The sequence below is a fragment of the Eurypyga helias genome, unplaced genomic scaffold, assembly GCF_000690775.1.
Source record: "Eurypyga helias isolate BGI_N326 unplaced genomic scaffold, ASM69077v1 scaffold40849, whole genome shotgun sequence".
In the NCBI taxonomy this organism is placed as follows: Eukaryota; Metazoa; Chordata; class Aves; order Eurypygiformes; family Eurypygidae; genus Eurypyga; species Eurypyga helias.
The window spans coordinates 1-15,312 of NW_010274867.1; the positions used below are offsets into that span (position 1 = coordinate 1).

Genomic DNA, 15,312 nt, shown 5'->3' on the forward strand with positions numbered 1-15,312 from the left:
ATTCTATGATTCTATGATTCCCAGCAATGCAAATTTTTAAAAAAAATGGAGTTTAAAGGGAACTCAACCTTTTTGTTCTGCGGTGTTTCATCCAACATGGCCAAAGTTTTAGCAAATTCTTCATCTTCATGCAGCTGTCTCTCCAGCTGGAAATAAAAAAGGCTCAGGTCTGTCAAGTTTTAATTCTACTATAGTTTTAAAACTCTATTTGCTGTTCAAGACAAAAAGTTTATCTAGACCTTGTTTTTCCTGATAGGTTGTTTAACTTTTTAAGAGATTAAAGCCAGATTCATCCCACCTCTGGGGAGGTCAAGCATGAGACTAAGTAAAATATATTCATCTCAAATGATAATCAAATTTATCAATATAGGGACAATCGATTAGTTTCCACAAAAATCAAGTAAACACATATGACAAGTGTACCCTCCCCTCATAGTAGCACTGACTCAAGCAGGAAGCTTTGACACACTGGGAAGGGTCATTCACATTTTTCCTCAACTATAGGCAAACTTGGATGACAAGTGAAACATCATGGGTGGCAATAGCTCTTCATTACTCAGTCCAGGGAATTAAAAAACACCAAACCACCCACACCCAAAACATCCACAAAAAAACAAAACACACGAGGAAGCAGAAAGTGAATTCTGTGTCAAAAGAAAGATTATTATAGAAACATCAAGTCATGAATTGTACAGGTAGAGAAAGCCTGCGTAGATAGAAAATAGGTTGATACGTTCTATTTACGTAACTGAAACATCACCCATAAAAATAACTGTGTGACTGTTTGCACACATGTGCAAGAGTTAAATACACAGATGAATTTTATTACACGTTTTTATAGCATACATGGAAAGCCCATCTTAACTTCTTACAGAAAACCAATCTTAAACAAACTGCTCTTTGCATAAACCAGCAAATTTATAGAGCTTTTACCTCTGAATCCTCTTCAAGCTGCAGTTGCCTAGCAATGGCCTCATCATCTAGCGTGCTCTCTCTGCTCTGTGAAGGCTATATTTAAGAAACAGAGACAACAGCTCAGTTTTCCCAACATTGTGTAAACTGTAACAATTTAATTCGTATAGACTCATTTTGTACACTTCTAGACGACGGGGAATGAGACGTGGCATTTTACTCCTAGTTCTCTAAACACAATTAAACAAGGCTGTTCAAGAGACTTCACTATTCAAAACAAAGCCATGCTAGAAGACAAATACCTCATTCCTTCAAACAACACTTAACATCTCTGAAACTACCACAGTTGACCCACTTGAAAGAGACATCAATAACTACATTGTGAATTTTTATTTTCCATGATTTTTCCATACTTTGGTGCTTTGTTATTCCAGGAATGTGTGTGCCAAAACTTGGGAAAATAACCTCCTTCCTCTCCCTCCTGCCCTCCACCCCCAGCAATAAGCTATCCCATCCCCTCACTAATCTCTGAGAACTACTTAGAATTAAGAAAAGTCGCTTGAGAAGGGGCAACACTTTCAACTTTGTGCTCTCTTCTCAGACGTAGAAATGCTACTCTAAACGTGCATTCGAGGGCTTGATGTGCCCGTACACATCAGAGTGGAACTGAAATACTTGAGTCATTAAAAAGTAACCTGCAGTAGGACAAGCAGTTAAGCACCCCCTTGTCATCACTAAACCGACTATTTTGATCAGACACAAGCAGCCCAAAGGAACATCACCGGTACTCACTTCTTTCCTTTTACTTGCTACCAGTTTCTTCTCCGATCGCTGGACGCTACTTGTCCCAAAGTAATCCAGTGCCGAGGTGGGAGTCTGTTTCACTGGAGATAATGGTTTGCTTTTAGCTCGTGATTTTACATCTTCCTTTTTCACTGTGGCTGTTCCTGGACAACCGATGGCTGATGTCCCATTCTCCTTTGGTTTCAGGGTAATTCTTTTATTGACAAAGTCATCTTCTTCATCTAAATGTGAAGAGTATTCTATTACTTCTGACACATGGAACTTAAGTTCTTGTAATGGAACTGTCGAGAGAACTATTTTGGCAGATAACATCAACTCAGACCTTAATACTACAGGTGTTTAGAAGTTATTTGAAAAAAGGCTGAGTTGCGTACTGCAACATATTTGGCATCTTTAACAACAGAGCTTCAGTCAGACTAGATTGCGTACTGAAATAAAAGAGGTTACTTGCGTTCACACGTTACCTCTCACTCAGAGAGGCTCGCAAAGAACACCTTCCCTTCTTACACAGGGAAACCTATAAACAGAAAATGTAGGTCACTGAAATTTGAACCCTCTCCTTAAGTAATGCAAGGTTAAACTGCACAGCGTAACACATCTGTCACATAAGATGAAGTACAAAGCTACTTTTTTAAATAAATACTTTGTAGTATTTGTTAACAGAGCAGCTAATACAGGCTTTTCAGACCTGTATATTATTAGGAATCTCTCGATATTACACTATAAAGCAGGGGAAAACGTTAGAACATTGTATTTATAAAAAGCTTCTTGAATAAGCTCACTGGTTATTTTTCAATTACTGCTCCTAGCTTATGAATGTTTTTGCAGAAACACTCACCACCACTTTCTACTTTTTCCCTTTTAGTCAGAGATTTATGAGCTATTCTATATCCTCTACACTCTTGCCCTCAAACACACTCTCCTTCCAGTACAGTCAAACCCATCTCAAAGGAATGCGGCCGTTTCACACAACGCAGAAATCGGACAGGAGGTGAGCACATAAAATAGATTTTTTCAATTTAAAAGGAAGAGACTCTGTATGCCACTTTTCCTCATTAAGAATTAGCCCACAGACCACTGAACAAAAACTCAAACTTTCCTTTTAGGACTCATCTATAATAGCCAGAACATGGTCTCCCCGGTGATGTAAAAGAGGGTTTGATGGCCATTTATTCGTTCTGGACCCAAACTCTTCATCCGGTCAATCAAGCAACATGAAAGATTACCAAGGAGTTGAAAGAGTTCTGTGCCACGTCGTGCAGTCAGTTACACAAATGCAATGCTGTCACTGAAGCATACAAAAAACCTACCGATATCAGTGCCAACTGATTAGACTAATATGACAGCACAGAAGACACACATCACTGGACAAACTTCTTGATTAGTGATAAAACACTGTCTTTGTGACCTCTTCTAAAAACTCAAGTGTGCAAGGACTAAGAAGCAGACTGCAAGAAAATCCCCAAAATGACATCAGAGATCAAAGTGCAAAGACTTGAGAGGAACAGAAACCAAGGTCATTGCATTTGCATACCTCTAACCGAAGTCTGGTTTTACTTTTCCCAAAATAGAGATGTTTCAGACGCTCCCCTCAACATATCAGAAGCACAAGATGTTCTAAACGTCTGGTTTAGAACTGAAATGGACAGTATTATCAGAAAAATATGTTCATTTTCCTGTCATCTTTAGTTTAAGCCCCCTATATTGCTGTTCATACAAAATTCTGTTTTCTCAATCACTTCCCTAAGGTTAGATGATACCATGTCTGTCATCTATAACTTTTGTTATGTATGAGACAGAGATTGAGGGAAACAATTACTTTGTTTCACCTTTTCTCAATAAATGGCAGTAACAGAGTGTCCTAGGCATCAGCTGGAACTTCCTGGTACTGAACACTTCCTAAGCAGAAGTATGAACAAGCACAAAGGGGGATCCTGACTATTCCTGGGAGAGAAAGTTCATAGAGAAAGATAAGACACAGATGTAAGGGAGGCAAGTGGTTCATCAGTTAAATCAAGAATGCCTAAAGATAAAATTTTCTCCCTGATAAAATGGCATTTTAGCCAATTCAGTTGACAAAGCAATATACAGAAGGGAAAATTCAAGCTCAGGCCCCGAGGTGACAGCAGCAAGTTTTACAACAGAGCTAAAAGCTTTACTATTCTCAACACGATTTATTTTCCCTCAGCAGCAGTACCTCTCTTACTGCCATTTAGCTCAATTTAACAAACTATTACATATCTGGGAGATTTGGACACCAGGTGCTTTAGGCTCCCAACTTACAGTAGTGTGAGGTCTGGAGACTGCTCATCTCAAACTCAATTTCAGAAATATTTTTTCTTCTTTTAAATTTTTCAGTTTAACAAGAAAATATATTTGCAGGAGTAAAATATACCTATTACTACAAATGAACAGTTAATGTAGATGTAATTACATTCGTTTGTCTGGGAAAGATACAAATCCTATTCTACCCCCTCTCCCAGCTTTTCTCAAGGCAAAGAGCTGCTCCGTGCTGGAAAAGAATATTTACTCATCTCTATCATTATCAGAAGACCTGCATGCAGTATTGATTTTTTGCACTATTCACTCATAGCCACTTAAATAACAAACAACAGGATATTACTTTCAAGTAGAAAAAAGCAGAGTAAATATAATTAGGTTTTATTTAAAAAGGATATGCATTTGAGCCATTTACGATGCCAGTACTAAGTATTACCAATAATTAGAGCTTTGCTTTAATTATGTCCTTCCTAGAAACGACAAGATTAGAAGCATTTACAGACTGTAAGTGGTGGCTGAAGAAGGACAAGAGACTCACAGCCAACAGTCGTCTATAAAAGTAAATAGAGGCAGAATGAGAACATGAAAGTGGTGATTAGGAAACAAAGCCAACCCGATTCTATTAAGTGGGTTTCCAAAGATGCTTTAGGAGACAGATACTTAGGCTACAGTTTCATCCCAGGTTCAGGAAATTCATAAGCAGATCACCAACTTGCCTGATGGCCAGCCACTCCCCTTACTTCCAGTACTTAACAACATCAACTTTTTCCAGTAAAACCCTAATGCTTCTTCCATGAAAGGAATTGCTCCCGCATGCCTACCACCAGAGAAGCGAGCACAAAGTCAATCAGCTGCGCACTTGCAGTTTCTTTGCACACATAAAGGTGACTTTATTTACAACTCTGAAAACATCAAGAGCCCTAATACTGCTGCTGGACTATTCAGGTCAATGTTTCTCAGCGCATGAGCTGTAAAAGGAGGGGCATTCTCACTCAATACCAGTACACCCATAACTTGTGGGAAAATAAAAGTGGAAAAAAAAATCAGATTTTAGCTTATGCAAATCACAGATTAAGTGCATTCTCACAGCAACTGCTAGGTGAAGAGTTGAGAGCACCTTATGTGGTGGCATGGAGTTCACAAAGGAAGACACCGGAATGAATTTCACCATCAGCTAGATTACCTTTGTATCACAAAAATCTTTGTAGAGCAGAACAAGAGTGTTCCGAGAACAGTTTTTCCTGTGCACAGCAACATATTTCTGTGCGCTATACCATGAAAAAATACCCTAAGGATGCACATTTGTTTGTTTTCAGGACTAGCTCTGAATTACAAACACAAATAAGACCATGCAGTCTAGTCGAGTTTTCTGGAAATTAAGTAGAAGTAACAAAGAGAAAGCTAATCATGTCGTTAATGGAACGGACAGGCATGACAACCAGGAGATTGCTTTTCATTATTTTGGATGCAAACACTACAAATGAAGCAGGGACCTATTACACCAGGCAATGTACAAGGACAAACTTCCCTAGCAACAGACAACTGTTAAATCCTGGCAGGGTTTAAGAACATTCCATAGCATTAAAGCACATCTGGCTTTCATTTTATATACTGTTCCAGCAGTAGCACAACTAGGTTAATAAACTAACACCTGCAACCTACATGCAACAGTTTGCTTTTCCTCTTTTCCTACCCTCACCCTTTCCCAATGGGGTTTCACCTGCTGATTACAGAGAAACACCTGGAGTTGCTCCTTAACCAAGCTCTATCAAAATTATCTAGGGTGTTTTAAACACTTATTTAAATTCAGATCATTTTAAACAGCTCATGTTTAGGAACAACCTCAGTCCAAAAAGGAAGCAAGCCACTGCAGGAAGGGACAATGGCAACAAGCAGCACAGGACTGGCCTTCAGAACAACATATTTTATTCCCCTTCAGTTATTATTTCTGTACTGTGGAATTCCTCATCAGTACAGAATATAATTCCTTGGTTCCTGTTCTGTTCAGAATACATAATTTTTTAAGGCAGTGACCACCTCTTACTATGATGTTACCAAACTCCAAATAGAAACAGGGCATCTACAGATTAGACATAACTCATTATTATAAATGTATGTTCAATTGGTGTTTGTAGACTCCTACATAAGGATTTCTGTAGAGAGCTAAGGGACTATAGCCTATCCAAATGTCGTTAAATCTACATTACAGGTACTATGTGTGACTAGCAAAGTGCATTATTTTTCTACCTGCCTCCTCATTTAAACACATAGTAGTTGCAACCTACATTTAAAAAGAAAAAAAGTGGTCTGCACAGTCATTTAGATTTTTTTTTGGTCATTTCTCAACAAGCTAATTGATTTTAGATGTACTACAAACATGCACTTTAAACCACAATTGTCAGCACTTGGCCTATACTGACATGTCAAGGTTCCATGCTCTTAAAGTAGAAAGCTTACTCAGAACCATTCCAGCTTTACTCCCCTGAAATCAGTTCACATTTGGATTTTCCAGTTATCAAAGATAATTTCAAGATGTTGCCTCTGTTATTATTTTTTCATTTTCAGGCAAAAAGGTTCTGGGAGCTGTGCTGGAATTCAGCCAGGAAAGAGTTAATCAGGATCTCAATGCAATAACTGCTATATCTAACCATAATTATAAGCTTCAGTGCCAAACTAGGGCTGCTGACACCCTTTTGTCCAGTATACACCATATTAAATTCTTAAGTCAAATTCATATATTAAATCAAATATATGCATCTTTTAAAAAGATCTTTAGAAACAAGTTTTGGGAGCATTAACACACAGGAGAAAGCTGCATATATTTAAACTGAAGCGATCTTCATTTGCAAAACGCATCCATTGTAGCGGCTCCTTCCAAATGAAACACACGTGCCACAGAAACTGCTCTATGTATTAACTTCTAATTGCATGCCAAGGTATCAGTCCATTAACTCTTCCCAGTTTATTACAGAGTTTTATTCACCTGAACTGGTTACATTTAGCATAATAGCAGCTTTATTTCACACAGGCAGGTCTCAATCCCTACCATGCCATGAAACTTCATGTTCCTGTTTAGCTGCCTAAAGTTACCTGCATGATAGAAATATCCAGTAACACCAAATGAATAATTAGGAAACGGGAGAAAAAAAGTAACTTAAAAAAATGCAGGCAAGTGTAAACGTGTTCATTTTTCCCAGCTGCAGCACAAGCAGCTCCACATACACTCGGGACACAATGTTCCATTTCAGGCAAAATGAACTAGTCAGGCAAAAAAAAAAATCCTCCTCTAGATTTGAAACTAATCCAGCAGATTAACTGAGTCAAGGCCAGTTACTGAAGCAGCTCAGTAAGGAGATCTGAAAGGAGGAAAGGGGGCAAAAAGGGTTCTCCAGCAAGCAGAAACAGGCAGAGGAAAGCAGCAGCATTCAAGCTAATCCTTGAAGAGCCACCATTCCAAAGAATGAACTTGCCAAGTGACATCAAAACATTACATTCATGTTTTAAGTGCATTTATTTAGAACATGACAATCTGTATCAACTACAATAAAAGTTTCGGACAACCTATGAATGAGGAAAAAAACAAGACAGTCCAGTGCCAGATTGAACAGAAAATATAAACTGCCTCAGACAACTGAAAGAGCCCAATATATAAAAACGTATTGAAAGAGTAAAACTGGAATAGTTCCAGTCAGCTTTGTTTTCATAACAGCACAGAACCTTTTTATTATGGCTCGGGGTTACCTGGGGGGAAGATAGCTTTGCTTCTAAAAAAAGGAACTTAAAAGGTAACAGAGATTAATGAGGCACTATGTTAGAGACTTAAGTCGCAACGCTATCTGTTAGTCAGATCTCTGAAAAATTGCACCAAACAAGCAATCAAGTAAAAAAAGTCACCTTTCATACTACAGTCTACATAAAACAAGTTCTGCTGTTTCCCTAACACACTGCTTTCACGCTAAACATGGCTCTACTCCAAGTTAATGAAGCCTGGTAAAACAGAGAACTATAAGAGATACTGGGAACTCTGCAAAAGAATTTTCCTAGTTTATTTTTAGCAGTGGGCGTTAAAAATGGCTTTATATATGGTAAAGTTGCAGCTTTAATGCCTAATAGTGTAATTCCAGAAAACTATTAGCACTCAACACAGCAGTAATCACTACAAAAGGAACCATGAATGTACATGCACTACAGAAACCAACAAAACCTAAGTACTGAATTGCTGTATCAGAAGGTCCAAATGACAAAGTATTTTCAACGAGTGCTAGGCTTCAGTCCCCTGGACCACAAAAGGTTTAACATCAAAATAAAAATCAAGTATTAAAATCACCAAAAGTTCATACAGGAAAGTGGGAACTTCACCTGACCAATTTTATCATTTAAATGCAATATGAATGGTTAAAATAAGTTTATGATGTTTTAAGCAAACATCTTCTGCATGAGCATTGATGAAAAACACCACCTAAATGTAGAGGCTGTACAGCAAACAATGTGAACTGCAAGGACTTTTGAAATTCCGTTTTGTCTTCCGACAACACTGCAGACATGTAGTAAGTGCAAAATTTTGCCATCCATTTTCACGTGCTTTGTGAAAATAATTAAAAAACTGCAAGAAACCTGTAAAAAACCAATTCCTAAATCTTAAAAATTTACAATATCGCAAAATTACAAAGCACATTACAACATTATAGGTGTATAATACCTAATTTATTGGGGGTTTTTAGTTGTACGTAAACTCTGAACCGTAATGGTATAAAAAAGCCCCTACCTGCAAATATATTACTTGTAGCAATACCACTTAAAGGTCTACAATAATAGTGTATGAATTACTGATGCAGTAAAGAACAATGCATTGCTTTTTTACAATGGCATGATGACTTTGTAAACAGAAATAATATCCATAAATCTTTATTTTTCTAAATTTTTACTCCAAGCATTACTAAGTACCACCTCTGTGTTATGTATGACCTTAAGTCCTACCTTAAAAATGTGCTGTCTTTTGTAGGACACAGCACAAAGGAAGTAAAATTCACTTTCACTTACAGGACTATCTGCTTAAGTATTGAAAAATTAATCTACCTAATCTTCAGCTGGTTTCACAAGTCATGCTGAGATGGAAAGGAAAACAGACATTAACGGTTGTGACACCATAGGTAGTACAGGGAAGTAGAAACAGATCTCAAAAGGAGAGCACAGAGTAGCGCCACGGAAGTTGCAGCGTAGGGAACAGCCTTTTTCTTTTCAATTAATGTCACCTTGCTCCGATGTGCACAAAAATATCCAGCAAAACACACCTCGTATTAACCACACCAATGCTATCTGGAGGTAAACAAAGCTTCAGTGGGAGAAAAATGAAGTCAGGGCTCAGTTGGAAAACAACATAAATGCACAACATCAAAGATCTGGCACACAACACTGAAGACACAATTAAGTCCCAAGAAATGCAAAATTTAAACACTCAAGGAACTTTACACTGACAGTTCTATTAAAAAAAAACCATTTGAAAAGAAACCTGTTTCCTTTTCTGAACAGATTAAGTAAATTATTTAGGCTTTAAATATTGAAAGCAGCCTACAGAATCAACAGCCTCCACATAGAAGACATTTTTAAAGGAACAAGCATGAATTATTTTTCAAGTGTTTCCTCAAAATAAACTGACAATTAAAACCATCATTTTGCAATCCAAACATATCAAGTGAACAACACTGACCCTACAGCTAGCCAGCTGCTTGACCAGAACATCTTTTAACACACCTCCAAGAAGCAGTAAAAAGATGACCACGTACTTGTAAAAGCAAGTGCAACAACACGCCCAGCATTAAAAACTTAAAATCTAACAGCAATTGTGACAGAGATTGCACTAATGAATTTATTTCATGTGCCAGCACGTTTGAAACAGGCTGACAAAGTAATCCTGAAGTAATCACTCTGTCTTCTGAAAAATGGATCCTATTAATTATTCATAGATACCACATTTATTTCTCAATATTTCTGTTATCCTATATTCTAAAAAAAAAAAAACCACACAAAACCAAACCACACACACATCTAAGGATAAGGTTAAATTTTACTTCATCCACACCACTGGTTTCCACTTCCTCCCCTACTCAAGAAGGCAACTCCAGATCCTATCATACGTTTACTACAAGTATACAACGATCTCCTCACCACTCTTGAGTATAAACAGCACATTTACCATTACAGAGCCCTTATGTTGCACTGTTGATATTCCCAAATTTAACCAGATTGATTTTAATGGAGCTTGCTCCCAAATACCTTTTACATTGCCTCCTGCACTACTAGTCCTGGCTTCTTCCCAGGATTTCTGCCAGAAGCTATACTCTCACTCCTCAAGCACAGCATTTCAAGTCAAGCTCCCGTAAGGTTCAACTACACGTTCTCAACTGACCACTCGTACATTAGAGGAAAGCTGGTAGGTAGAACGCTATTTATCACCCTCACGCATGTTCACGCGTATGTACTTGTGGAAATCACTATCCTTAACGCCCAGGAAGTAACAGTGACACCTTTTTTATCCCCCTATGAAGTGCTTCAGTATAAGACATGCTTATTCACCGACAGCCTGCTGCTGATTTGAGCAAGTGTTTGGATGTGGGGACTTTTTCCCAAGTAGCCTACAAACCTACTCATTTTTTACTACTTTGGTTTTTTCCAGCTTTATAAATAATTCAGCCTACCACTAGAATAAGGCCTCCTGATGTTTTGGTGGGTTTTTTTTAAGTTGTATTTTGCAATATACAAGCAATCAAAGCGATTGCTACATAGAGATAATTACCTCTGCCCAATGTATATGAAAGATTAAGTACTTGCTAAAACTGCAGTCAATTCCTGCCAAATAACCACCGGTGATGAAACCTGACGAGGTTCAACACATCATAACAGGTCATCTTCTACAAACAAAGCTCAAGGTTCCATACTTCATTAAATACTCAAAGTGTTATTTTAACAACTATGACAAACATTTGGGGTTTTTTTCCCAACCCACTAAGACTGTTCTATCAACAAAAAAAGGCTCTTTTTTACCCTCCTTGTTACTCGCTAGAATAGCTTCAGTTTATCTTTGGCCAGCAGTAAACTAAATAAATATTTAATGTATTTCAATAGTAACAAATTATTTCTTACAGAATTACAAAGAGCAACTTTTCTTGCTTTATTCTTTTGCCTTAGAAAAGGCAACTTCACAAGCTAGTAAGAAATAAAGCAACACAATCAATCCACTCTTATACAAACCAGAAAGTTAATTCCCAACATTTTTCAAGAAACTTGTATCCCACATGTTTATACATAAGAGCTGAAAAGAAATTCAAGCAACAAGAAAGTTTCAAATTAAACTGAAAACCAGGTTGAGGCAATTAACGACCAAGCTTCTAGTGACGACTTGATGCCAAAAGGCTCTTCCAAACACATTGCCACAGACAGAACCCTTGAGAATGAGGTTCTGACTCCTGAGAAGGCCCAACAAGCATAAGTTTTCGGCTGCATAACATTCATAGAATCATGGAACGGTTTGGGTTGGAAGGGACCTTAAAGACCATCCAGTTCCAACCCCCCTGCCACGGGCAGGGACACATTCCACTAGACCAGGTTGCAAGTATAAAAACAAAAGGACAAATTCCTACTAATTTCACTAGGATCCCTTCCAGCTCCTATCTCTATATTCTTATAAAACATGTTTATCTCCAGCCAATGCTGTATCAGTACCATTAAAACACACTCAGCTTGACAGCTCCATTAAGCTGAAGAAACCGTTTCTCCAGATTAAATATAAACAAAATTCAGTCTCAAGGTTACAAAGGTATTGTTTTAGTCACAGACCACAAACTCAACCTTGTGTGTATTTAAGACGCTTTAGATAAGAGTAACCTTGAGCCATGGTTTCCAGGGATTTCACTAGTAACCTTGACCCGTGTTGCCATGGTATCCCTATGCCAAAAAACTTGATTACATCACCTTGAATTGCATAATAAAGCTAAATATGTAGCGTTTATTCCCCAGGAATCCAATCATTTATCTACTCCAGGATCAATGTTGTTAAAGATCCTTTTTAATTAGGAAAGGATTGTTGGCTACTGTTGAAGGAATAAAGTTTTGAGTAAAAGGACAGCAAGATAAATAAAGCATTCAGGATACTTTGGAAAATTGAGCTCATTTGAGTATGTGACATAGTACAGCTAAATGCCAGGTCAAATATCTAGGACAGGTAAAATCAGCACAACCCATCTTAGCATCAATGATTCTGAAAAGAGCTTGAGGAAGGAGGTGTATAAAAAAAGCCAGCTGAAACACACTCCTAATGCAATACTGCAGCCAACAATCCTTTTTTTGTTTTAAAAAACACATGGCATGACTATAGGGAAGCAATGTTTATATTCAGCGATGATCTTTATTGATAAAGTACTATACCCAGGGACTGTTTCCACTTTTCCATATCTGTGTCCTAAAGCTCAGAGGGATCACACAACATAACACTTAAAAAAATGTTTTACCAAAACTGATCTGTATTCAAATCCATTCATTTTATCCCACTTTAATCACCTCAGTTTTACCCTGCTCCTGACTTCACAACACTTGAGGCTCAACTTCTGAGGTGTTTTTGGTCAGCTTGTTTAAGGAGAACACAGTCTTTCCCAATATTGGGATTTATGGTCATACTTAAGAGTGTATCAGTAAAACAATCCATCCCATTTGTAACATAATCCACCCCACTACAGCTGAACATATAATGAAGTATTTCTTCCATTACCTGTCTCTGAAATATAAACAACAGGATCCTGCTTTAGAACTTTACCAAGTTTTGAAGTAGCTGCTTTTTTCTCAGGTGGCTTCTTGGATTTGTTCACTGACTGCACCTCCTCTTCTGAATCTGTATTTTGAACACAACATAAGTGTAGATTTCCTCCACATGCATGCAGGCTTTAAGTAACAGATGACATAACATTAGTTAACATGGGTTCACATATATTCAACTGAGCGAGAAAGATTATCACATGGAAGATCAGAGCACAGCTTTGTCTACATCATCTAATAGCCTAGCCATCATTTTTTCCAGCATATACATGACTACCTGAAAATTCAAGTCAGAACTCTGTCTAGACAGTGGGTTTTGTTTACATAACAAGAAATATTTTGTTGCTTATTCCAAGAACTGCTATGCCTGTATAAAAACCTTTCTGAAAAGAAATGCAACTGTCATACTACCACATCAGATTACTAAAAAAACAATACCCCAAACAACAAGACACAAACCACACCATAACAAAGTTTTAGCAGAGATTCACTAGCCTGATTAAATTTATACGGTATCATATCATGCTGGTGTATTCCACAACACCTATTCCAAAGGATCACAACAGGCTGAACTAGATCACTGAGGCTGTAGTCTGATTTTTCAGGACACTGGTAGACTCCCACTCACCTCACCAACCACTCTCCATATCCCAGAAGTTGTCAAGGTGACAAACTTCCACCTGTGTATTATGTATCCCAACATCCTAAGAGTAAGTAGGATAAACTGAAGAAGCCAAGACAACTAACAAGTTTAAGAGAGGACTACCTTGCAGAGACTACCTTTTCACAATATAAATTAGTGTTTGTCATGGAATTATTAAAAAAAGTAGCTATGGTCAACTGACTCAAGGACCCTCCTCCCACCCCCAAAAAAGAAAGAGAAGAAAGCACACACACACACTTTACCGTCTTCAAGAACTTCAAGCACTTTTTCTCTTTTGCTCTCCTACTACTAATGGGCTAGAATTTGACAAATCTCCAGACGATATCAGCACTTTAAAAGGCAGCAGTTAACTACTTTTGTATTCCAACATTTAATACAGAAATACTTCTGCTGCTATTCCTCACTGCCAAACAGTAACTGTTTACGGAACAGTTCACCTGAAGATGCGAACACATTTTTCTACAACACAATAGCATTATTCTGACATGTCTGTGCAATCGTTTTCCTTCTACAAGGGAAACAACAGTCTCTTGTTAAGAGCACTACTTCTACAAATTCAAGCTGAAGTCCTCACTGGGAGACAGAAACTGTAGAAACTCCCACAATCTTTTTCTACAGTTTCACAACAACTATTCAAGACTCAGAATCCAAATCAAAGAGGGTTTAAATGACTTACTTAACAGCTCAGAAAGTTTAATTTAAAAGCCTGAGATTTCTAGCTTAACCCAATTTACCAGGCAAAGCTTTGGGTGGTGGGTTAGTTTTTGTGTTTGGGGTTTTTTGGGGTGGGAGGGTAGGTGCTTTTTGGGGTTTTTTGTTGTTGTTTGGTTTTGGGGTGGTTTTGTTTTGGTTTGTGGGGTTTTTTTGTTGCCTTTTTTTTTTTTTTAAGATGCAGTGCTACAGAAGGAGTTTCCCTTATTCTATTCAAGGAATATTTTTAGAATGTGGTAGCAGTGCTTTAAGTTCCATCGTGTGTTCCACACTGCAAATTTAAAGCTATGGGATGAACATTTACAAGATATTTTAATAGAGAAAAATACCTATGGAAACACAAGTTTGCCCTTTAAAACAATATCCTGTATTATGGTCACTCAATACACAGAAGTGTGAAATTAGAGTGTATAAGCCTGTGTAAAGTGTATAAATGGTATTCATCTATAACAGACCAGGAAACCTGAACTCCCTACAACTTAGGTACATTTCCATAGCAAACAAAACACACATTCTAGAGTTTTGCTAGAGTTTACTGTGTGAATATGGGAGTAGGTGTTTGGGGATTTTGGTTTGCTATTATTAGTAGTACTTTATTTTTTATTTGTTTGGGGTTTTTTGTTTGTTTTGAGTTTGGTTGGGGGTTTTTTATTATTTTAAACAGGTCAAAAGTTACTTTGCACTGTATGTTACATGCATGGCACACACTGCACTCAAATATAATTAGCTATTCAGCAATAATTACTATGAAAAATGTTTTTAATTGCATTTATTAAAAAAACCCAAACACAAACCAACCACAGCTTACCTTCAGATGTACCATTTATCTAATTGACCTTGGACACCAATACAAAAGACACAAAGAAGCACTCAGTAACAACTGTGAACACTACCTGAGTCGTAGATGATTCTTCTTTTCTTGCTCATCCGCTTCTGTCTGGAATCATCTTCACCAGGCGAATCGTTCACCTAGGAGTAACAATCCGTAAGGTCAACCAGTAAATAGATTCCTTCCAGCTTTCACTGTTACGCATTCAAAGGTACGAGTTTCAAACGAACTCTAACTGGAATTATTTACTTCTGAATATTACATTTACAAACCATCTTGTACTAACTCAAGGGTGGAAGGGGTTAAG

At 37.6% G+C, this 15,312-nt stretch overlaps 1 long non-coding RNA gene across 1 annotated transcript; it reads right to left on the bottom strand.

The window, feature by feature from the left end:
* Window positions 1-67: 67 nt before the first annotated feature.
* LOC104515811 lies at window positions 68-12,877 on the bottom strand. Its single transcript, XR_727947.1, has 4 exons — window positions 12,758-12,877; window positions 1,705-1,937; window positions 934-1,008; window positions 68-146 (listed from the first exon to the last, which is right to left on the bottom strand). It is a non-coding gene; the product is annotated as an uncharacterized LOC104515811 (long non-coding RNA).
* Window positions 12,878-15,312: the final 2,435 nt, after the last annotated feature.